Below are 27,069 nucleotides of genomic sequence, written 5' to 3'. Positions count from 1 at the left end.
TGCACCACTCCCTTTTTCACTCTGGCAACTTTTAAAATTTCAGCTCAGGGTCCACCAATTTTACGGTTTCGATAATAATCATAATCCTTGCATTTGATAGAGTATCTTATCATTTCATTGAAATGTCTCAAAGCGCTTCACAGAATATATATTGTAAAGTGAATTGACTGTATATTTTGCAATTGGGATTTCATGCATGAAATTATATCCTTTATAATTTTTCTGTTAACTTTTCTTCTTGCATTACTTGTATGACAGTAAGTGTCTTGTATTAGTCAATTATATTGTTCTATGGTTAGTTGTTTGCTGTATATTAGTTCTTATACATGCAGGTTTCTGAACAATTATCTGTGTCCCAGGGATCTCACTGGCTCTCTCCTTTGCAACCAAAGCTCACATTTTTTAATTCTGGTCTCTGACTGAAAACCTTCCTAAAACCAGTTTTTGCAAACAATCAAAGTAATGCTGAAGCCAGTTATCTCACCAGCAGTTGAAGAGTTAAATTAGGAAATCTTCTGAATTTAGTCCTTGCTTGCCGCTCCCCTGCAATGTCTGAGATGGGGTGAGGCAAACCCACCGTATTTTAACCGTTTCTCTGTTTTAAGCTGACATGAACAAAATCCTATGAGCAGGTACCATTTCTGAAAATGTTGCAGTGCAAGAGATTGGGTTTCCACTTCTGAGACCTGGATTTGACTTCATTCCAGACGGATGAGATGAAAGTCATCTTTCTATGCTGCTTCGAAGGGTCTTAAGTGAAATATGTTTGGGCAGGTTCAGTACAGCTGCTGGTAGGCATGACCCCACGAACACAAAAAATCTCCTAATTCCGTCACAATAACAAACCATTTCCTGTTCATAAACATTTTGGTCCTGTTTCATGGCAATAATAAAGCCTGCTTAATTAAGACAATTACTGCATTTTAGATTTGCACAACCAAATTAAATTTAAGATCTATAAATATCTTAACCTCTTCACACCTAGCCCTGAGTGAAGGAACCTAATGTTCAACTTCATAAATATATTGACACGTGAATACTCCTGAACCTTTTAGCAATGCTATGAATTCTTTCCCATTTCAATAACCCTTTCTCCACAATTCTACAAAATTTCTATAACCTTTCCAGTCACTTCTGTGTATTATTTCATTACACCACATCTACATTTCTTGTATTTTCCTTCAGTCACTCTGCCTTTATCTTAGCTGATGCATGCATTTTAGTTGTGATCTTTTTCTACCTTTTTATTACCACAAGGTTTAAACTCCAATAAAAGTCACAGCCTGCTTAATATCAGGCATCTAATTAGAAAATTATGTTTGATAATAAAATGGTTCCGCTACACTGTGAACATTGGCAAGCATCATTTTGCCCTGAGGACTGTAAAATAGCATGCTGCATAACCAATCTTTTATTCTCCAGATTTTCTCTACTCTTTCTCCTCTCCCCAACTCTCCTGAAGCCACTGACTTGTGCCGATTGGTTATGTTGGTACACAGATCCTGGGAAATAACCCCTACATTACTATTCTTCATCGATGAGGCTGGACAATGAGTATCAGTAAATATTAGCAGGCTATTTCACAGTGGGGGCTTAAAAGGTAAATTCAATGCTACCATCACCTGACCATATCCACACTTTCACTGGATGGATGCTAGGAGTGGGAAACCCTTGCTGATTTTTCCCTTCCTCAGCCAGGCAGGAATCACAGTGTCTTAAATTACAATCCCCAGAATGTCATCTTGGTTCGGATCAGCTCTCTCAGCACAAATGAAGATGAAGCTTAGGATCTTCCTGCTCTGCATAACTCAATAACAGATTGGACACTGGCACATTTACCAATTGAAACACAGTGGGTGCCCACAATTCTTTATATAAAAAAAGATACAAGAATGCTGCTGGATTTGTGAAATTGTTTACTCTACAGGTTTAATTTGTTTTTATTATACTCAATATCTATCTGTATTTTCCTTTAATTCCTGGCTGCTTCTGTGCACCCACCTTTCTTCCCAACACCTGAGTTGGTGTGGCAGCATGGCTCAATTGGTAGCACTCTCGCCTATGTGTCAGAAGGTTGTGAGTTCAAGCCCCATGTTGGGACTTGACCCCACTTAGTCTATGCTGGCAATGCAGTGCTGGGGTGTGTTACATTGTCAGAGGTGTTGTTCTTTGGATGAAGGAACCTAGGTTAAACAAAGATTCCATCTGCCTGTTCTTGTGGACATCAAAGATCCTATGGCACTACTTGAAAAGATAAGGGAGTTTCTCCAGTGCCCTGGTCAACAATCCCCAAATAGAATTGATCATTTGTTTCATGGCTGTTTGTGGGATACTGCTGGTCATAATTGGCTTCCATATTCGTCTACGAATACATAATCACTCCACTTTACAACTAAAGTCCTGTGAAGCACTGTGGGATATCCTCTTGATGTGAACGGTACTACATAAAATGCAAGGATTACTATTATTACTCGTTATTTGCTGAAAGTTAGTACTCAATGACTAACCACAGAGTAACCATGCAGCCAGATGGCCATTTCCCAACTCAAGCACCTCTAGATAACTATTCAGAATAAAACTTCCAGTTTCTTGCAAGTAAAAAGAACTGCACAGGATGGACACTCTTCGTAGGGAGTACCTCCAGGTATAACAGTGGACCTCAATGAGACTGAAAATGAGTGACTGAATTGAAGAGGTCTTCCATCATGTAAGAACTATTATTGTAAGCATAAAAATACTATGAAGAATATTACGAAAAATAAAAATCCCTCTGTCCTTGCCTTCTCCTCCAACACTTACTGTCATAGAATTATAGCAAGTTTACAGCGCAGCGAACATTTGGCCAATTGTGTCAGCTCTCCCTCACTGAAGATATCTGTATAATCCATTCCTCTGCTCTTTCTCCAGACAATTAATGCTATTTTTCCTGAAATATTCACCCAATTCCTTTTGAAAATATTTTTATGGACTCAGCTTCAATAATAGCAAGGCATTCAACAATGTCATGTATGTAATTTAGAAATGTTGAAATTATAAGCATAAAATGGCAAGTTTAAGACAAGTCAGCTGCTATGCTTGTCAGCAGCAAAGACATTCATAATGGCTCGAAGATATTTAAAATTTGGCCATTAACCTTATGAAATAGCCATTCGTTAACCTAGTCACGTGTGAGAATTTCAAGGACATAAATGTTGAGGGGGCTGTTAAGGAGACTGCAGTTCACTTCCTGCATTCTTCAACAGTGCAATTACAGGGCCAGTACTATGGCACTGAAGGTCTGGTCGCCAGCCACCCCTGAGGAAAGGCTAAGGCAAAGCAGGTCATCATGGGGATGTCCTGGTAGAATTTGATTGACGGCCTCCACCACAGCCTGCTGCTGTTCATTCTCCCTTTCACTGAGTGATCAGACCATGAGCGTTCTGTACTTCTATTTCCAGCTGCACATTTGGTTAGATAATGTGAAACTGTTTGTAGATCTAAGGATACATTGCTGTGGAACATGCAAAACATTACTGAACCTGTTCCTATCTGTGAGTTTATATTTGTCAAGTTTGAATCAGTTTTGTTTCAATCAAATTTGCCTGAGTATTAAAATTCAGAGCACAGGCTGCATTATTGTCTGCTAAAGTGTTATTGTATCTTAATAAACTGCAACAAAGAGAATAGGGCAATGAAGTTCTCAAGTGTACTGCGCAAAATCACAGAGAGATAGTACAGAGCACTTGCATTCCAATGTACCGTGCCGTGAACTGGACGGATGGATTGTCCCAGTATTTCCCACACCAATAAGTTCTTGCTCTCAGCCATTATGTTGGTAAAGGCTATGTATCTTCCCCACAAGGAGGGAAGGACAACTAAAGGACATGTCAGCCAGGCTGAGGCTAACAGAGACAGATGGAGTGCACCAAGGATGAATGAATAGATTTTGCATAACCTCCGCTTGCTGCAGCATGGCTAAACCATCCTACTGGAGCAGATGTAAGCTATCCAGTCACCATGCAAACCTGTGGTTAGAGATAAGTTAATGATTTCAATCTGTGAATTTTGCTGGCAATTTGGTCAGTTGAACTCTATTCATGATTTCTATTAAATAAATAACACTGTGTGGTCTAATTTGAGATGTTTGCCCATGGGAACTGCATTTAATGCTTCGGATCCTATTTACGAATATTCCAAATATGACCTGATATGGGGTGGGACTTGGTGGGGGGAGGGGAGAGGGTTGTACTTGTATAAAGTTATATCTGAAGACAAGAGAATGAAATATTTCTGCAGTTCAGATGTCATACAAAGCAGCATTATTTTTCAATGGGCTTCCCCACCCACTCTAATTTTGTTCCAGAAGCACAATGGGGTCACAAAAAGGGGCCATAATCCATTGCCGCTCATTGGCAGGGCTCCCCCGAGTCGCTATCAGTGAATCCCATCGAGACCTGCTCAAGTTTAGTGCCCATTGATTGCTCGATGATGTGGTTTATTTTTACAGGGGGAAAGTTTACTGTGTACGATAGGATAATTATTGCCGGTGATAAATGTCACATTACAGACCGCAAATTTGTAGATCTAAAGATAGATTGCTGTAATTTTTGCACTGCACCTCACTAATTCATGTACATACCTTTGTGGTACTTCAAAAAAAATTAATTCAAAAATACATGACTACTCTGACCTATATGGCCCAAGTGACCTGAGGTTTTGCAACAGCACTTGAAAGATTATTTACTCAGAGTGGAAGGGGTGGGTGGGAGGAAAAAGGTCCAACTAATTCCTTGGGGAATTCAGTGGTTGTGGGGAATAAAGGCTTGTAACATGTATGTATTTAATAGGATAAAATGAACCTTTTCTCACTGCTGTGCTTTCTATTTTTTAGCTAAGGTTTAAGTTGATCTACAGAAATATCACATCTTTATGTATGTTTTTTTAAAAATAAAATCCTAGCAACGCCAATAATTTGTGGTTTCCATGCAAAAACAGTCTTTATTGGCAGGCAGGCTCTCTGTTTGCTATTACATCGCTCTTGTGGGGTTTGAAATCACAGCGTGGCTTTTATTGTAACTGTATAGCATACAGCCTTTTTTTCCCATGTCACTCCACTGGTATTGTACGGACAGAATGCAAACTATTGAACTATCAGTTGAACATTGTTTGGATAGAATGCAAATCACTGAACTACCAGTATGATCATTGTATGAACAACAGTGCTGGCTGGTTGTACATTTTCCCACTAGCAAGTGTTTCTCATTGTGGCCAGTTTGGTACAGACCAATACAAGACCAAGAAGGTCTTAGATTTGATTCCTAACCTGTGCTGAGGTAGCTGATTTGGGACAGTATAGGGATACTGTACTATCCTGGGTCATCCTCCTGACAAGAAAGGCATTATAGAAACGTAATATATTGTACGTTGGGACATTCTCCTGAAGTGAAAGGCGCTATACAAATGTAATTTTGTGTTGTTGTTTCGCCTCACAGACTTTGTGCAAGGATAGAAAAAAATCAGCTAGTTGTCCTGCTGAGGTAACTATCTTGTGACCCTGACTGGAAAGTGTCAATCAATGTCAAGTGAGGGCAGGATTAGGGATTGTTATGATGCTCCAAAGGGGTCGAACAGCGAACATTCAATCTCCAGACTTGCATGTGAAAAATAACACTTGTAATCATTATACAGAAAGGCAACCAGAGTCATGAAATCATGTATAAACATCACTAAGCATGAGAAACAATCATTTGATATAGTGGCTTTCACGTCAGGAGAATATCTCATAGCGCTTCACACGATTTTACTGTAAAGTGTTGTGACTGCGTATTTTGTAGGCAAAAGCGATAGCTAATTTGTGCACAACAACATCCCAACAAAAAGCTATGAAGTGAATGACCGATTTTACCTGGGGAATTGTTGACAGGAAGAAACTCCTTTCTCTTTTGTGGGTACTGTAGTACTATTGGGATCTTTAACATACATCTGAACAGGTAGATGAGTCCTACGTTTAATATTACACCTTGAAGAATCACACTTCCAACAATGCAGTGCTCGCTCAGTACTGTATTGGAATGTTAACCTAGACTGATGGTTTGAAGACCTTGAACCCACAGTCTTCTGACAGAGAGTCGAGAGTGCTACCAACTGAGCCAGGCTGACACCTGATCAAATGAGAAGGGGAAACAATTGGAAGAATGGGGAAGAAAAAGAACATTGTCTAAGGAACATTTAATAATATTCACAAAGAGCAGCAAAACTTAACAATGGTTGTTTATAGGAATAAAATGAAAACAAAAAGACATCTCTTGATGAAACATTCCCTAATCTTTTTGGGGTTTCGTGTTTGTACTCAGATATTATTGTGTACTTCCACTTTTTTTAGAAGATGACAATACAATTTTCAATTATTTTCAAGTTAGGTGGAAGTCTCAAAGCACTTTACCAGCCGGCTGGGCACCCGAGCCCGACGGGGGAAACTGAAGAGGCAGGCAGGAGAGGTACTATTACTTTGGGTTTAACCAACAACTTTTCTCAATACAAATTCGGATAAATATCTTTCCTGATCTGTGCTCTGTAAAACCTCTGCAGCAGGCTTCACCTAGATTTGGTGTGCCACATGCTCGTATTGGTTATATTGTAGGTTTGTGTTATTTACACATCACTGGATGCTACTCAGAGGCTCTTTAATGCTGGACATTGTTAAGTAGAACAACTGGTGACCTTGGTCATATTTGACAGGTCTCTATTAATAGAGTTATAATCTACTGCCAATCAAATGGAAGGTGTAAAATGGTGTTTTTCTCAATCTTGTGACACTTGTCTGTGCAGTTTGCTTTGCAGCACTGTAGACTCTTGTTTCCATTGACGGTATCATTACAGATTATTTGAAAACTAGCTTTTCTCATCACCTTGAATGATCTGATGCTACTCCAATGTAGGGGCTTATGATTCCATTGAATTGTCATATAATCCTAAACATGCCGAAGGTAGGTGTTTTTACATCTATCAAGGTCCGTCAATCCTAATGTCTTTTCACTGCTTCTTGCTTTAGAAATACTGACTGGAGGTAGCCTGGAAACTATCTTTTGTCACGTGTAAGGTTCAGAGAGTGTTTGCAAAGAGCAATGGGAAGAGGAGGGTACCACATCTAAACCCATTGCTGTCCTCACCTGCCATCTCCACACTTTACAGCAGGGGGTTACTGGTCAGTGATCAGGAGCCCCTGACAAACCCAGAGGTAACTGAGTTCAATGCTGCAAACGCTGCTCGACTGAGATGAGTTTACTCAGCAACACACTGAGATTTCAACCTACAGCTGTCTGACTGAGGAACACCAGGCTGTGCCTTTACCCACTGAGCCATTAGAGAAATTCTGGGCCCAGATCTTCATAATGTCACTTGTGGAGGAATTTCACAGACAATGACTGCTTCCAGGAACAATCATTTGTAAGTATACAGGAACGTTCCAGTATAACATCTAGTATTATGGAACAATTCATTGCACCATGATTCCTCTTTTTTTTAAAAAAAGCAATTTGTTTTTTTCTCAGACCAGAATTTCTAATGTAATTACAAGGACCTGCAGCTTGATTTAACAGTCTTTTGCTTAATGTTGCCACAGCCATTGACAAAAACAGCAGGTTAGCAATTTAAGTAAATGGAACCCGTCCCTTTATTAAGCACTCATGATGATCACTGTTTAAAACTGCCATTGTTTGGAGCTTATCCTGCCTCCCCAGGCTCTCCTACTCCACAAAAAGAAGGAAAGGAACCTGTTTCAACACGTCTGCAATGGTGCTCATAAATAGCATGCAAGAGCAGAATGGCCTTTGACCTCTCTGATGTTTCTCCACTACATTGAAGTCAGGTCCCCAGCCTTCGCTCTCCGATCTCAAGGAAAAGGTACTCAAAATGCGGCCCAGAGGCCATTTGTGGTCCATCTGCCCTTCCTCCATGGCCCTTAGGAAACTTACTCCCCTCCGTGTGTCGAAGGCTATTCACGGCCTGCCCAGCTGTAAAATGCTGCCAGACAAGGGATTGAGTACTGTTCCCTCACCTTGCCTTGAAGAAAAAGCAAGGGAAGAATGAGAAGCAAGGTTATTCTAGTATCCGGGAAGCAAATTAAAATATCTAATAAAACCTGTAGCCTTAGTAGAGCTACGGATACTGCAGTTTCCCATTGCCCATGAAGGGATAATCTCAAGCATGTGATATGATCATCACTGGTGTTAATTATCACATTACACAATGTATTTTTCACCCCATAATTTCTTCTGAAAAAGCATCTGGACTCTGCTTAACATATATGCACAGTAGAATGGTTGAAATCAAGAATTTACTGTCTGAACCATCATTAAGATTCATAACTCTACAGTGCAAGTCAGTGGAGGACTCCTGATAACATCCCATAAACCAGAGCATTCTAGTGACTGTGGCTCTCAACAATGTATTAATATGAGCAATACGTGTTAAACATTTGAATTGGACTGAGAGAAATGATTAAAAAAACATTTACAGCATCTTTTTAGAAATCTTCATTTAAGAACAAAGATTGGCTGTGACAGTGTCTGGGTTTGCTGCTGAATTACTATGACTTGAGTTGGGAACATATTCCTCAGGATAATGTGATCAAAACACTGTTTAGCTCAACAATTTTTCTTTTTTCAGGAGTGCTTTTTCTCTCTATATTTTAAGTATTTCAAGAACTTGGGAAGTGTCAAGGACTGCTCAAGCTGGTTCTCTCTCTGACTTAGTTGGTAATGTCAGTCCTAGTCTTAGTCAGTCCTTAAGCGGTTAAGAGGGATTGAGTGCAAGTTCCACAGATTCAGAGCATCATGGCTGAAAGCACAGCTGTTTACTGTGGAGCAGAGGGTACAAGGAATGTGGCAGAAAACATGAGCCAGCTGAGCTAAGATGCGAATTTTAGAGAAATGGTGAGCAGATCGGAGAGGTAGGGAGGTGCCAGGGCATGGAAAGATTTGAAATTGAGAGTGAGGATCTTGAAATCGATCTGTTTTGCAATAGGATGCCAGTGGAGCCAGGCAAGAACTGGAGTGATGGGGACAGGGGGTCTGTTATGGTTGATGTCAGGTGGCAGAGTTCTGAAAACTACACTTTACAGTGAATCTTGTGAAGCACTTTGAGGCACTCTCCTAATGTGAAAGGCTCTAAATGAAATGTGAGGATTATTGTTACTACTAGTAAAATGATTTAATTTCAGAATTTTAAGAAAAAACGGCCTCAAAGAATAAGACTAGATGGAATGGCAAGCCTCGGATTGCTTCAGTGACATAAAGTTGAGTTAAGACAGTATGCTCTGAACCACCTTTCAAATGCTGAGATCTACAGGGTGGCAGATGCAAAGGTCCTACCACTCTCTACCTGCTATTCCATTAGGCTAAATCAGGGCCATCTGTATGTCACCATTACCTCCAAGACATCAGATTATTATGCTCTCAGTCTCTTGAAAACACTCCCTCTCACGCGCTTACCAGCTCTCCATCTGTCTTTAAATCGTGCCTTAAAACCTAATCTCTTTGAAGGTAATTGTGTCTAGAATGAAGCAGATAAAAGAGGCGTTTGACAAATGTCAAACCCAAGATACAGAAGACAACCAAATAGAATATAGGAAGTACAGAAGAGAACTGAAAAAGGAAATGAGGGGCAAAAAGATTATACGAAAAAAGGTTAATGGGTAACATTAAAGGGAATCCTAAAATATTTTACAAACCTATCAAGAAAAAAAGGTTAGTCAAAGGTAGGGTGGGGCCAATTAAGGACCAAGGCGGAAATCTTATTGTGGAGGCAGAAGGCATAGCTGATGAGCTGAATGAGTACTTCGCTCTGTCTTCACAAAAGAAGTGGATGCACCAAATGCCACAGTATCGGAGGAGAGGGTAGAGGAAATGGATAGGATAAGTATAAACAGAAAGGAAGTACTGAAAAGGTTGACTGGGCTCAAGGTAGACAAGTCGCCCAGTCCGCATGCAGCCAAGGTTACTATGGGAGGCACAGGTACAAATAGCGGAGGCTTTGGCTACAATTTTTCAATCTTCGTTGGACACAGGGGTGGTGCCAGAGGACTGGAGAGTGGCTAATGTTACTCCCCTGTAAAAAAGGGGCAGAAGGATAAACCTGGGAACTACAGGCCAGTCAGCCTAACATCAGTAGTGGGGAAACTCCTGGAAACTATAATCTGGGACAGAATAAATCTTCACTTAGAAGAATATGGGTTAATTAGGGACAGCCAGCACGGATTTGTTAAAGGCAGATCTTGTCTAACAAATCTAATAGAATTTTTCGATGAGGTAACGGAGAGGGTGGATGAAGGTAGTGCCAGATAAAAGAATTGTAAGAAAACTAGAAGCCCTTGGTAGTGGCACCATGGATCCAGAACTGGCTGGAAGACAGAAAGCAGAGAGTTGTGGTGAACGGCTGCTTTTATGACTGGAGGGAAGTGTACAGTGGCGTCCTCCGGGGATCGGTACTAGGACCATTGCTCTTCTTAATATATATAAATGATCTGGACTTGGGTATAGGAAGTACCATTTCCAAGTTTGGGGACGACACAAAGTTAGGTAGGATAGTAAACAGTGAGAAGGGTAGTAATAATAATAACAATCCTTGCATTTGATATAGCGCTTTTCATGTCGGGAGGACGTCCCAAAGTGCTTCACAGAACACACTGTAAAGTGAATTGACTATATATTTGTGGGCGAACACGGCAGCCAATTGCGCACAGCAATGTCCCACAAACAGTCGTAGATTGAAAATTATCAATTTATTATTGTTTTGGGTTTTGGAGGGATTATTATTAGGCGTGTGGAGTAAGGAAACTTGCCCAAGGTTTTGCCCTGCCTGGAATTGAACTCAGGCCTCTCGCTTGCAAAGCGAGTGCTCTAACCACTGAGCTACAGGACTCCACGTAGCCAACTTCAGGAAGACATAGACAGAATGATTAAATGGGCAGACACATGGCAGATAAAGTTCAATGTGAAGCAATGCGAGGTAATGCATTTTGGAAGAAAGAATGAGGGGAGGCAATATAGGCTGGGTAATACAATCTTAAGGGGGGTGAAGGAACAGAGAGACCTGGGGGTTCAGATAAATAAATCCTTGAAGGTGGCAGGACAGGTAGATAAATCTGTAAAAAGGGCATATGGGATACTAGACTTTATAAATACGGGCATACAGTACAAGAGTCAGGAGGTTCTGATTAACCTATATAAAACACTGGTTAGGCCTCAGTTAGAATACTGCACTGAGTTCTGGGCACCACACTATAGGAAGGATGTTAAGGCATTGGAAAGGGCGCAGAGGAGATTTACAAGGATGGTACCTTGTATTATGAGGAAAGGCTAGAGAGGCTAGGCTTATTCGCATTGGAGTAGAGAAGGTTATGAGAAGACCTAATAGAGGTTTTCAAAATCATGAGGGGATTTGATAGGTTAGAAAGGGAAAAATTGTTTCCACTGGTGGGTGTGCCGGTGACTCGAGGTCACAGATTTAAAATAGTTTCTAAAAGAAGCAGAGGGGAGGTGAGAAGAAATATTTTCACGCAGCGAGTTATTTGAATCTGGAATGCATTGCCTGAAAGGGTGGTGGATGGGTATTTGAGGAGGACCGGTTTGCAGGGTTATGGGAAAGGGCTGGAGAGTGGGATTGACATTACATTGCTCTTTTCAAAGAGCCAGCACAGACTCGATGGGCCGAATGGCCTCTTTTTGTGCTGTACGATTCTATGATGATTCTATAAGATGTTTATGGTCACCCTTCTCCCCTGCTTGATATCTTTAAAAAGCCCCTCAAAATGCTATTCTATCTGAAGGGCAGTATATAAAAGCAAGTTGTTGTTCTAATTATCACTAATGACAATTCTGGCACCAAATGTTATACCTTTCATCCTTGTGTCTGAATTTACTTGTCCTCAACAACGCTCAGATTGCTAAACAAAACTACCTGTGTTTAGCAGCCTGAGTGGTATTAAGAGCAGGTTGGGTGTGAATTATTATTATCATTGCTTCAGGTGTAATCTTAGACAAGTGCAACTCCACCTTTGATTTGGGTAAAACGCCCAGACCAGGAAGCTTTTAAAACCGAAAACACAAAACTCTTGTGGACAGCACATTGTGAAATAGCACACCCAGGGAAGGTCTGGTGTGAGCATTTAAAAATTAGTAGAAATTAAACAAGTAAATGACTCACCTGAAAACTCCCCCCTCCCCCCCCACGACCACCTCTGCAAAACTGGTTCCTAATGATCCTCATGCACTCTTTTGCTTGAACAGTGCAGTAAAGAGATTCATCAGCTCTAAGATCAAATCAAAGAAACAACTTAGTCTGACTTTTAAAAAAATAATTTAACAACATTTGAAAACAAATAAATATGTAATTTTTTTCTCATCAGTTCAGAAGAAATACAAAGCGTGATTGTTCCTCTACAACACCTGTATAAAGCATTTCTGAATGCTCTGTAGGGGGATTGTTGCAAGTTAGAAGGTATATGGTTGTGCTTGTTTTAAAGTTAAGAACTGTGAGTTTATTTAATGAGATTCACTCTTCTTGTGAATGAAAGAGTTGATCCTGATTGAGTTGGAGTGAAGCAGTAATTTATAATGTCTGGAAGTGGACTCTGAAGCATTGATTCCGGAAGCTTTAGTTCCATCATATGTGTAACACATGTGTTCATGAAGCTGAGGCACGGAAGAAAAAAAGGTCAATGATTCCTTGTTGCTGCTGTACAATTACTGACTAATACCAGAACTGAAACAATACATACAGTAAAAAATATGGTCCTGTACTGGATTATACAAAAGCAATCAGCAACTAAAGAGAGACCCCAACTACACATTGTTGCAAACAACAATAGCTTCTTTTGATATCAGTATATTGACTTCCTTCTATTTAAAAATGTGGTTTATAAATAGTGACTGTGATCACATCACGGGGTACGTGGGACGGGAGACTCGAGTTCTAAAACTGAACTCCACATTTCATGACAACGAGCTTTCAGCCGTTCCATCCCCACTCTCTGAAACATTATCATGAGATCTCTACTCCACATCTCTTCTCGCTCCAGCTTGAAAACTTTCTGCTAGTAAGTTGGAGAGCCCACGTGTATGTCACCCTCATCTTTAAAAAGTTTAAAAGATCCAGAAATACTACTTAGCCGAGGTTAGAAGTGTAATAATAATAATCCTTGCATTTGATATAGCGCTTTTCACGTCTGGTGGACGTCCCAAAGCGCTTCACAGAATACACTGTAAAGTGAATTGACTGTATATTTGTGGGCAAACGCGGCAGCCAATTGCGCACAGCAATGTCCCACAAACAGTCGTAGATTGAAAATGACCAATTTATTATTGTTTTTGGTTTTGGAGGGTTTTTGGCTTTGGAGGGATTATTATTAGGTGTACATAGAAAACAATGGAAAAGACGTCCTTAACGGGGCCTTTGGGAGCTTCCAGATAGCTGTGGCTAAAGACATCACCTGGTGTTGGGACCAGGTGGTGTCCTTAGCCTTGAGACTTCCTCCCCTATCAGTGTAATTTTGTTTGTTTGTGTTGCATTAAACTGTACAGACCAGAGGTTGATCTCAGTTTGAGCTGTTAACTGATCTCAACTGAGCTATTACAATTGTTTCAATAAATGTGTCAGGCTGGATAAGAGTGTTGGGTTGACTTAGTTGGTAGTAATCTGACCTCTGAGTCAGAAGGTTATGGGTTCAAGCCCCAAGTCAGGACTTTGAACTCACAAGCTCGGCTGACACTAGGCTTCAGGGCGGGGGTGGGGTGATATAGCATCTTTAGAAGTGCTGTCCAGATGATATTGTCTGCCTGTTAAAGCTCCCATGGCATTATTGTAATGTGAAGAGAAGGGAATTTCTCCCTGTGTTCTCACCAACAATCCCCCAGATTAAATTGATCATTCATTTCATGGTTGCTTGTGGGACACTGCTGGATGCAAATTCACTGTCACATTTGCCTACAAATACAGTGACTGTACTTTACAGAAGATCTTGTGAAGTGATTTGAGATGTTTCAATGACTTGATTAGGTGCTAGAACGAATGCAACGTTTATTATTATAAACTAAACTAATATTTAACATTTTTTAAGAATGTTTAATATAAAATGCTCTTGGCACGATTCTTCCCTCCTACCAGCATTACATTATCACTAACTTTAGTTTTCAATATTGCTAATTTTAGTTGGATAATATCACTAACTTTAGTTATATTATCACTGGCTTTAGTTACCATTAGTACTGACTTTTAATTATATTATCACTGATTTAAGTTATGCGATCACCAACCTTAGTTAACATTATTACTAACTTTAGTTATCATTAACATTTAATTGTCATTATCACACACTTTAGTTGTGTTATGTTATTAACTTTCAGAATCTGACACTGGAGCAGGCCAATGCTTGTGTAATTAAAAAAAATTGGTACAGTTTCCTGTCACTCTGGAAACTGTAAAGGCACATGAAGCAGTTGTCAAAGTTCTTGTTGAACGTTTTCAAAAATTGTATCCATCAATAAATTACAAAATGTTATTATTTATTGTTGAATAAATGTTATTATTCTCATACATTAGCTTAAGATGAATGTTAGCAATAGTGATTCTTACCGTCTACATCTTTTAAACTTGAACTTAATTTTAAGGTTCCAAAGGGTGATTTTTGTTTTCTTGCCTTGTTTGAAATTTAGATTTAAAAACATCAGGATTTATTATTATAATTATTATTTGTGTGAGATTCGTGAAACATTCAAACATTGTCCCAAGCTGGCATTGACAGAAAAAAGCTAGCAAACAAAATAAAATCACAACTAATCACAACACATTTGAATTTAGAATACTTCATTTTCAACCCTAAAGCCTAAGCAAAAAGAAGTGCTGTTTGCCAAAGTTGTATTTTTCAATTACACTTCCACACAATGTATGTCAAATGTTTCTGCTGCCTTTAAACAATATAATTGCTGCTACGATTGGTGGAATCCCGAGATAAAGTAAAGGAAGCATTGAGGATCACATAGGAAAACAGGAATGTAGAGGACTGGACACTGCAACTCATTTGGCTTGTCCCAAAGTAAAAGTCAATAATCCTACATTATTTTATCTCTCAGACCCTTCAATCGATTTCTTCACCAAATAGCTATCTAAATTCCCTCTTGAATTTGCTGACCAAATCTGCCTTCACAAGCTCCCTGGGTAGTCTTTTCCACATAATCACCACTCTCTGCAAAGTAATTAAATCTGAACTAACCATTCACTTTCCGTCTCTTGAGCTTGAATCTGTCTCATATATTTTTTGACCATGTTAAACATATTAATAAGATTCAATTTATCTATGCTTTTTAGGATCTTAAATACTTCAATAAGATGTCCCCTTATTCATCTGTTTTGATCGTTCTACAGTTATATTCTGTTATTATCTTCAGTTTTGAAGTGGGATTTCAGACGGTTTGTCTGCTTTAGCCAGTAATACCAGTGACATTTGAGATTATTTGCTACCTGCTAATACCATTTATTTGATGAAGGCGATGGATTGCAGCACAGAGGTTGCTTGCTTAGAGCTGATTTTTTTATATACAAATCTGAAAGGGAAAATCGTTATTGTTAAGCATCATAAATATGTATCAAAATGAGTGCATTGATCCCTGACACTTTAGCAGGTCCATGGAAAAGAAAGTATACCTGAGCTAACTGGTTTCTTGTGGTTTTAGCTTATTCGCTCTAAAACAAACAGTAGTGTTATAGTTTTACTGCTAATCCTGATATTTGAACTGTCAACACCATGTAAAAGAAGCAAACACTTGACTCACATATTTTATTAAAAATAAAAAAGTAATTTGATTTGAATGTCTTGTTATTTGCCTTGTATTCAGCTGTTTTTAAGTGAGGCTAATGTTCTGGTCTCAATTACCTCTCCCAGTAATCAGTTCCATTTGTGCATTACCATCCATGTAAAGAAATATGCCTGCCCTGAAAAGTACCCTTCACAACCCAGAACGAATGCCTGTTTGTCCTGATGCCTTTGTATATGTGAACATATTGTTCCAAGTTGACTTTTTGTATCCCATTCAGTATCTTATATAGTATATATTTCTATGTGGTGCCCTCTGAGTCTTCCATTTTGAGGCCAAAGAGCCTCAGTTTATCTTCACTCTGAAAGTTCTTGAAACATTGCATGAAGAGATGGGTTTCTGGTTTATTCATGTCTTGGGAACTTGTGCAGATATTCTGCAACTATTTTTGTTAAAACGCTGAAGACAGAAACTCATTCTGCACTGCCAGGTAGGTATATGCTGGAAGCCAGTTCCTTAATGCAACAACATGGTTATCCCAACTCAGCAGTTTTACAGAATCCTAATCATAAACTGAGGAAGACATAAGGCAAGAAGTCAAATCTGCCTGGAAATCATTGTAGAAAGTATGAGATAGAAACAGCTCAGATCATGCTGTAAATTTCAAAACAAAATAGGTTCAAAATCCACATCAAACTGATTCAGAAAATACATTACAACAAATACAAAGGACAGTTAAAGGCTGGATAGTGTTGGAAGCATCAGAAGCTAACACAGCCCGCCTTGATTAGGACCATGTTTCGCCAACAAAATATACAGTCAATTCACGCTATAGTTTATTATGTGAAGCACTTTGAGAAGTCTCTAACATGTGATAAGAATCTATATCAAATGCAAGGATTATTCTGTTTTTGGAAGGGGCGGGGATTCACTGTTTTTAAGAAAATCAATTTTGAAATCAGTTACCTTTCTTCATTAAGAATCTTATTTTTGGCAGCGGAACTGAAAATTTTATGTTTCTTTTCCCACAGGATAAATCTCACAAGCACTTAGAAATTTGACTGGTGAACTAGCATTTATGGAGGTTTTCTATAATAATAATAATTTATCTGCTATTAATCCAGTCAAGATCTATTGCTTCATTGCAGTGTTCATCCATTGCAACATATTTAGAATTTTACAAGGAGTATAATTGCTCTCCTGTTGATATGAATAATGACTCTTGTTCATTTTAAATAATTCTGCAAAGCTCTGAAAGTGAACATGTACCCTGGGCAAAAGCAGCCTGTCAGAGACCACAGGGATTTCTTGTATGCACAAATAATATTCATTTGCACAAGAAAACCCTACTTAAAATGTGCTCTGTTCCCACCATTGCTCCATATTTCTCAGTAGATGCCAGTACTTCATTTTACGAGCATCCAGTCAGCCATTCTCTCTGTCATCCAGAATTGTGGAGTTGTTCAGCATTAATTGATTGTAATAATAGCTATCTGTGAAACAAATGGTTTATTATTTAGCTCCACAATTTCAGCAATCATGGGTTTCTGGAGCAGTACAGGCAAAAATGTTCAATGCTACACATTGCTATTGATGATACCATTAACTCAGAACGCTAACAAAATAAATAAGGTGATATCTACTTGTGAACCTCTTGCGTAGTTAGGTCTAATGGTGTGTGTGGGTCTGATGGGACATATACTGCTATTTCGATATTCTAAAAATCTATGTTTGCTCTCCTCTGTGTAGAGCTCAGAAATTCAATCTTTGGGATTTGTATAGGGATTTAGGGTATGATATAAGACTTTCATATTTCACCCACTTGTTTAATTTATTTTTGATCAGCCAGGTGTCTGACGTGCAGAAAACCATAAGCATTCTTCAAAGTACTCGAACCAGATTGATTTCCACATATGTATGCACCCAGCATTGGAAGTTTCCTTATGTCTCAACCTACTTGCTTAAATGCAACTCAACATGAATGATTTGGTGTAGGTTGTTTTACATGACCAAGAGAAGAAAAGAGGAGCTTGTTATTGCTTGACCTGTTAAACAAATTTGTGTTTCTGATGTGTGTAAGAGTTCATTCAGTAAACTGAGAAATATTTCCCACTAACCAACAGACTGTATATCTCATGCTGGACCAAGCAACTGTGAATCTACTTACAAGTTACAAAAATCTCCATAAACCCAGGAAAAAAATTACTGTGGGAAATTGTGGTGTTGAAAGTGAATAAAACTAATTGCAAAAAGTAGAATTTTATAGTGAGAAGGACATGTTCTGAGTTGATAGTCCACTCAGAGAAATATGGAAATCTTCATTCTGTTGGATTTGGATATGAAGCAAATGGATTGACATCAGGCAGCTACTGATCTGCCGAATCTTGAATGTCAACAATGACATTCTCATGATCCAGGAAAATGAAATGGTTGCCATCTCTGAATCACATCACTTTGGTCTTATCAGCACATTATATTTTTCAGTGACTCCAGTCACTCTCTATGCTTTCTTCACTGTTTACTTTCAAAGGTTGGATTAAGACAAACATTAAGGTAGTTCATTCTTCATTGGGTACTGAATTCACACACTGCCCTTTAGATGGAAGAACATAAGGAAACATGAATGCAAGCAAAGGCCATTTGGCCCATTACCCTGCTCCTCCCCCATCCCACAAATACGTAAGTCCAGTAGAATCTTACATAATATATATATAATCCTTCCATTTGATATAATGCCTTTTTATGTCTTTGAGATGTCTCAAAGCACTTCATAAAATATACTGTAATGTGAATTTTGTGAGCAAAAGGCACCAGCCATTTGTGCACAGCAGTGTCCCATAAACAGCCATAGATTGGGGTGACAAAATTTAGAACCTTTCATCTCTGGGATCTGGGTTTCAACTTAGATCAGGCTGACTGGATTAAAATGTGGCATGTGCCATGCTGTCTTGAGGGATCAGCATAAAATGCATGTGGACAATCTACACCAAACTTCCAGTAAATGCACGTATCAAGTGTCCGGCACCTTGGAGGGCAACCCAACTCCAGCGGTGAAAAAGCTATGTGCATGCCCAGCAGTGCGGATTCTTAATTGGGCAATCAGACATGCTTTCCCCTGCTTACTTTGCATTCTCAGTAACACGAAGCAAGTGGACACTTTGGAAGTAAGCCGATCCCAATATCCATAAGACAATTGAATGTGCTCTCCTAAAACTATAGGACAAAATCAGTGCTGTAGAAATAATTATTTCTCCCCATTCACTTTATTTCTTTGTGATACTATCTACCAATAACCCCTATCCCATCATTTTGGAAATGGATTAGAAAATGTTATAGATACAGTTTATATAGTGGGGCAGACCTCCACAGAGCAGCATTAAGCTATTGCAATGCACAATGAATCAAACTTATTCGTGTGTAAATTTTACCCCAGTAAAAATTGCTACCAACTTCAAAAGAGGTGGAAGGAAGAACATTAGAATAAAAACAATTACCAGCAAAAATTAGGCATTGCCAAGAACCAGCCCTCAAAGCTAACCATTTCTAACTAGAATATAAATAAAAATGTTTACTGTTTATATAGTGCCACTCCTGCACTGGGAAACAGTCCCTCACACTACCCACATGTATGAAAATAAATATAATGAATACATAACATTAAAAAAAGAATACTGTGGTTCAACATGTACTCATCATAAGAGTAGATGAAGCGCTCTGAGATGCGGTCCGGCGTGGAGGGTGCTACATAAATCCAAGTTATTTTTGTTGTTGAATCATGGTGGGTATTTAATAGCACATTGGATAAGTGCGATATTATGGGGAACAATGTGCTGTAGTTTCTTCACTTGTTCCTCATCTGACTTAATCAACACAAGGAATGGGTTAACACAAACGACAGCAACAACAACAAATTACATTTGTATATCACCTTTTACGTTGGGAGGATGTCCCAAGGCAATGCACAGTCAAGTATTTGCACCTGAGCTGGGGGTTGGGATTAGGAGTAGTGGAGGGCAGGGAGGGCACGGATGAAGAGTGGGATCGTGAGACGGGCCTTGAATGAGGCAAGGGAGGGGCAAAGGGACTGTGGAAGTTCCAAATGGTGGTGGCAGAAAGGTTGAAGGCCTGCCCGCTGAAGGTCTACAGCAACAAAAACTTTGTTTCTAATCTGATAAAGTGTCATTCTGCAGATTTTAATAACAGTATTTTAATAAAATGTTATTAACAGTCTTAAAGACTGATAAGGCACTATATCAAATGCAAAGATTATTATTATTTTTGGCCTTCTACATAGTCATTGGTGGTCGTTTTTTTAAAAAAGGAAAGGTGGAATCCAATTTGAGTAAGGCTTAGAGAATTATAGCATAATAATTTTATTTTGTGCTAGCTTCTGATTATCACCATCCAATTTATTTTTGTTGGTCACTGAGTTTGGTGTAGATTTGTATCTTGAAGAAAAAATTCTGTGTAAACCCTACCCACAGTGAATAATGTTTCCCCTTGTGTAATTGTAGTGCTATGTTGGTGCTGGATCCTGGATAGAATATATGGATCCATTGCTTTTCATTTCAGTGCATTGGTGGCTGATATAACATTCAGCATCATATACAATAAAGGGTTAATACAAAAAAAGCAAGGAAAATGTGTTCAAAACTGAAGATTCAAAATGCAGCTGTCAGTCTATTCTGCAGCTACACTGAGGCTGGGTTGCCTAAGGCCCAGAAAAAGTGACAGAGGTGACAGCTGCCATGTCAGCCTCATCACTGTCATGGAATGTCAGCCAGACACTAAGTGACAGACTCGTACAGACATATGGACTGGAGTCGGGTGAGCGCAAACTATACCTAAAGCAGAACTACTTCAGACCGCTAAAACAAGTAATCACGTTGACCAGTTACTATGCTGAAAATAACTAAAATCAGGATAAATTGATTCAGTAGAATTGTGATTTGTGTGTTCTTTTCACATCACTATCTTCCTGTGTTCAAGTCTCAATAACAAATATCAATTAAATTCATTACAAAGACCTCAAGCCTCATGCATGAGATGAGTAATAGATCTGCATTTTGCCTCTATCACAGGTCTTAAACAGATGCCTGATCTCATCCTGATATAGAAGTCGTTTATGCAGGCAGCCAGGCTATCTGCATATGTACAGCAACTTACATTTATATAGTGGCCTTTGTGTTGATTAATGTTTCAGAGATCTGTGCAGTATTATTTATTAAGCAATTCAGCACATGTGAAGAATTACAGGTCTGAAACCAAAGATGATTAATGAATCTAACTGAAAACTCAAGAATAGTCTTATTTGCTGTACTTCAGATTTGTTCACAATGCACTTACTCAACAGCAGCAACTTGTATTTATCTAGGATCCTTCACATAGGATACCATTTTGACCAAGTTCATAGTGAATCATGAAGTGTGTATTTTGTTGAATTTTTACTCACATATATAATAATCTTTACATTTGATATAGCATTTTATCACATTGTCGAGACGCCTCAGAGCGCTTCACAGGATTTTACTGTGAACTGTAGTTGCGTATTTGTAGGCAAACATGGTAGACAATTTACAGACAGCAATGTCCTACAAACAACCATGAAGTCAGTGACTAAATTTATTTGGAGAATTATTGGCCAGGACACCGGGAAAAACTCCCTTCCTTTTTCAAATAGTACCCTGGGATCTTTAAGATCCATCTGAACAGATGAGGCCTAGTTTAATGTCTCATCCAAACGACAACACTTCCATCAATGCATCTCACACCCAGTACTGCATTGGAGTGCCAGCATATTCTGTGAGCTCAAAGTCCCGACATGGGGCTTGAACCAACAACATTCTAACTCACAGGTGAGAATGCTACCAACTGCACAAGGCCGACCCATGACAACAAGTTCCCCTGTACAGACATACTCTCATGTTTCCCATTTTTTATATCAGTGAGTGAGTGACCAGTTCCTTTGGCTACAAAGACAACCCAAAAACCTATTCAATGGTTTGAGCTGTTGTTTGGAAAAAGTTTGATTCGTAGCTAAGGAGATGGAGAAAATATTCATCCAACAGCCAATAATAATAATAATCCTTGAATTTGATATTCGAGTGGCTTATTATGTCATTGAGACATCTCAAAACACTTCACAGGTTACAATGTAAATATGACTCTGTGTATTTTGTGGGCAAACTCAATAGCGAATTTGAACACAGCAGTATCTCAAAAACAGCCATGGAGTCAATGACCAGTAACATGTTAGAATTTGATTTCTGCCACTTAAAACATGAGAAAAATCATTGCTATCTCACCAAGGACAGATTTATTTAAGAAGCAGCTTTGTGTTGTTATATGAAGGTGGTAAGTTGGTATTCTGGCAGTGATAAAATGGGCTAAAACGCCTTCTTCAATCATTCATATCTTTATTTTTATGTTGAGACTTCCAGATTAGAAATGCAGACATTTAAAGATTACAACACAGAATGTGGCCATTCAGTCCATCATATTTCTGTTGCTGCAATTACACTACTGGAGTTATCTACTCAAATCCCAGTTCTCTACATTTGTCCTGTACCATTTAATATTTTTTTTCAATTTCCTTTCAAATGCTGTTCCTGACATAACTTCAAAAGCAATTTGTGGTAAGTTATTTCACATTCTAACATCTCTCTATATATAACAAACAATGTTCTGGTAAACATACCTATCACATTAGGCAAAATACCAAACAAAAGGTAGTACTGATACCCTTTCCTTTCCCTCCCCTCTTGACAACTAGTTTGCCTGTATGAGCATGGACAGTGATGTCCCACCATTTTTGTTAATGAGAATAGAAAACCTGTATGCCTGTTAGTATATTTTTCCAAGTAGAAAATCATTTACCATTACAAATAACAATATCCTTGCTGCAAGACATGAAGCCATGTATATACACCAAGTGCTGAGTATTATCATATTATCATATTTATGCAAATTTAGGAATGGAGAAACTTGAACTGGACTGGTCCAATTCTATGTAAATGTGCTTTGTTCCTATAGGAGGTCTGTATTTCCTGATTTATGAAATTGTATAAATTGGAAAATGAATACATTAACCCACACTCTAAAGCAGTGGTGGCCAACCTGTAGCCTGTAGGCCGGAAGTGTACATCAAGAAGCAACCCACTGAATATTCCCACTAGTTTAGGTTAGTACGTATTTGATGAAATACTGTGTCCTAAGTTTTTTTCTTGATTAAATATATCTTGATTCATGGCATAAATTTGCTGGAAATGAGCCTGAGTGAACATCAGGATGAGAACAGGAACAAAACACAAAACACTGCAGATGCTGGAAATCTGAAACAAAAAGTGAGAGCTGGGAAAACTCAGCAGGTCAGGCAGCATCTATGGAAAAAGGAAAGTGAGTCAACGTTTCGAGTCCACGGCTCTTCGTCAGAACTGGGACATGTTGGGAGGGAGAGGATTTTAAGGACAAATTGAGAGGGGGAGGCAGGACAAGAAGACAAAGAAGACAAAAAGGAAGACAAAGGAGAAAATGTGTTAGTTGATGGGTTAAAGAGATCATAGTGGCATAAAAGAAAAGGGGGGTGGGTTGAAACAAAACTGGGGAGAAGAGGTGTTAATAGTGCAGAACAGGCAACACACCAGAGAGAGGCAAAGAGTGTCTGGGGTGATGATTGTAATGATAACAGAAGATAACTCTTCTGGTAACAGAAAGAGGGTGATGGTGAACTGTTATGGTCTGAAGTGGCTGAAATCGATATTAAGGCCAGAGGGCTGTAGGGTCCTCAGCAGATAAATAAAATGCTGTTCCTCAAGCTTTCGCTGTGGATCATTGGAACAGCGTAGGAGACCATGGATGGACCTGTTCATTGAAAACTGCCTGCATGACATCGGCCGTGTCCAGTTCTCCACTCCCCTCTCCCACTCAAACCTCTCTCCCTCTGAACATGCTGCACTGCACTCCCTCAGGACCAAACCTGATATCATTGTGAGATCCGCTGACAAGGGAAGCGCTGACGTTGTCTGGCGAAAGGACTTCTACCTAGCAGAGGCCAAATGTCAACTCTCTGACAACTCCTCCTACCTTCCCCTGGACCATGACCCCACAGCTGAACACCAAGCCACCATCACCGAGGTAGTCAATGACCTCATCTCCTCTGGTGACCTTCTTCCTACAGCCTCCAACCTCATAGTCACCCAGCCCCGCAGAGTCCGCCTGTACCTCCTCCCCAAGATCCATAAACAGGACTATCCTAGTAGACCCATTGTCTCAGCCTGTTCCTATCCCACCGAATTAATCTTGTCTTTTCTGGACTCCATTTTTGCTCCCCTTGTCCAATCCCATTTTCCCAATTCCTCCACCGCATCTGCTCTGACAATGCAACCTTCCATGCCAAAGCATGACTATTTGTGGGACATAGCTATACACAAATTGCCTGCTGCGGTCACCTATAAATACACAGTCACTACATTTCAAAGTAAAAAACCTGTGAGCCGTCTTAGCAATGTGAAGAGTCATTATATCACTGCAAGGATTATTATATTAATCCACATATTAGTTATAGTTGTTGTTATACTACATATAATAATAATAATCCTTGCATTTGATATAGGGCCTCATCATGTCATTAAGACATCTCAAAGCACTTCACAGAATATATTATAAAGTGGATTGACTGTGTATTTGTGGGCGAAACGCAGCAGCCAATTGAGCAGTGTCCCAAAACAGTCATGCATTGAGGGACCAAATTTTGTTTTGAGGGATTATTTTCAGATATATCATGGAAACAGTAAGGCAACAATAAATATTTCAAATCAGAGTCATCGTGTGATAATGGGGACCAAATTGTTTAATTTAAAATCCTGTTGATTTGTTTGATTTGACGGTGTCAGAGCTGAGCTCTTGTGGGTTGGTGTGACATAATTCCTATTACAGTGAGTCCCCATTTACGTATCCCCTATTCCTTAAGAAGGAATCCTATTAATAAATACTATATTTTAGATCCCAATCTTTCTTTTTCTTTCACATTCTGTGCAGCATGAAATCGGTAGCCTAATTATTCCCTAACAAAATAAAGTAAACTACAATGAGAGCAAATCGTAACTCCTTACAAGTCGACATAATGAGCTCACAGTGAGCTAAACTTACTGCAAGGTGATGTAAAGTCAAAACTGCATTGCCAGCTGTGGAAACCACATGGCAGAGCAAATTCAATAGATTCGGTGCTGTCACAAGAAATTTCACAGGGTTTTGTCTTCTGGGAAGTTTTACCTGTGGTAATTCACCTTCCTTAGGGGATTAAATAAATTAGATGGGCACCTGATTTATTGAAATGGCTACTCTCAACGGCCTTTTCTTGATGCACACTTTCTTCTAAAGCTCTGATCACTTTGGACAAATCCAGTCAAGAAGTAATTATATTCTCTTGTAATTATGGCTCCACTTTCCATAACAGATCAACCATCTCTGAGTACAGTGTACTACTAGGAGTAAGACACCCGCGCCCCCACTACCCCTCCACACACACACACACACACACACACAGGAGTTCAATATCCAGCTCAATAAACTGTCCAAACTTTTTCTCCCCAATTTTCTCCCCTCTCTCTCCTCTCTGCGGAGCAGTTCCACATTTATAAATACCATGGTGAACTTTAAATAAACTTTTCACCATCACTCCTTTACTCTTAGCACACTGCTCGTTTGATTCAAACAAAGCCTTTTTTTTTACTGGGTTATAGAGTTCAGAGCAGCTTTAAGCATTAAATCTTGACCTGACTGCAAGCCTTTGTGAGTTCCTGTGATCCATCCCACTTTGTAATAAAAGTCAGCCTACACACACAAACACACACACACAAAAGCAAAACAATTATTCTGAACTACAGGTGTAACTCGTTCTTCAAGCCTTCAGGCTTTTATTCATTATGCTGGGCTTCCCTGCTGAACATTTATCTCCCAGCATGTCCTGACATCCTCTTTTCTTCCAATCCTCGGTATACGCCAGCTTGACTTGCACCAGGTTTATAGAAGAAAGCTATGTTTTGTACTGACCTGCTACTGCAAATTTGCTTAAATTTATTTCTTCCACAAACAACAACAACAACAACAACAAGATTCCATTTATAGAGCGCCTTTCACGTCAGGAGGACGTCCCAAGGCGCTGCACAGTTGGGTCATGACCCGAGCAGGGGGGAAATGGTCAGGGTGAGGGGAGGGAAGGGAGGGAGAGAGGAGGGGGAAATGGTCAGGGTGAGGGGAGGGAAGGGAGGGAGCGAGGAGGAGGAAGAGAGTCGAGAGGGGAGCTGAAGGCACGGTCAAAGAGAAAGGTTTTGAGACCGGCCTTGAAGGAGGAAAGGGAGGAAGCAAGGCGAAGGCACTGGGGGATGGAGTTCCAGAGCCTCGGGGCTGAGAGGCTGAAGGCCCGACCACCGATAGTAGGGCGGTTGGGGCGGGGGACGTGGAGCAGACCGGAGCCAGAGGAACGGAGGGTACGGGCAGGTAGGTAGGGGGATAGTAGGTTGGAGAGGTAGGAGGGAGCAAGGCCGTGAATGGCCTTGTAGGTGAGGATGAGGATCTTGAAATCAATCCTCTGGGGGATGGGGAGCCAGTGGAGGCGAGCGAGGGTGGGAGTGATGTGGTCCCGAAGCCTGGTGCGGGACAGTACACGAGCTGCAGAGTTCTGAATGACCTGCAGCTTGTGGAGGGAGGTGGCGGGAAGGCCGGCGAGGAGAGAGTTCCCATAGTCCAGCCTTGAGGTGACAAAGGCGTGAACCAGGGTTTCAGCAGCGTGAGGGGTGAGGTAGTGCCGTAATCTGGCGATATTCCGGAGGTGATGGAAGGCGGTGCCAGTTGTGGTGCGGATGTGAGGGAGAAAGGACAGCTCAGGGTCGAACAAAACGCCGAGGTTCCTGACTGGCTTTGAGAGGTGGAGAGTGCAGCCTTGGATGCTGATGGTGTCAGCGCCTGAGGTGCGGAGGCGCTGACGTGAGCCAATCAGGAGGGCCTCGGTTTTTCGCACGTTGAGCTGAAGAAAGTTGTCTCTCGTCCAGGACTCGATGTCGGACAGGCAGGCTGTCAGGACATCGGTGGTCGTGGAGTTGAGAGTAGAGGAGGAAAGGTAGAGTTGGGTGTCATCCGCATACATGTGGAAGTTAACCCCATGTTTGCGGATGATGTCACCAAGGGGGAGCATATAGAGGGTGAAGAGGAGGGGACCGAGGACAGAGCCCTGAGGGACACCACATGAGACAGTACGGGGGGTGGAGGAGAAGCCATTCGTTGA

Source organism: Callorhinchus milii, unplaced genomic scaffold (genome assembly GCF_018977255.1).
Source record: "Callorhinchus milii isolate IMCB2004 unplaced genomic scaffold, IMCB_Cmil_1.0 Scaffold3, whole genome shotgun sequence".
In the NCBI taxonomy this organism is placed as follows: Eukaryota; Metazoa; Chordata; class Chondrichthyes; order Chimaeriformes; family Callorhinchidae; genus Callorhinchus; species Callorhinchus milii.
This window is presented reverse-complemented; position numbering follows the sequence as displayed.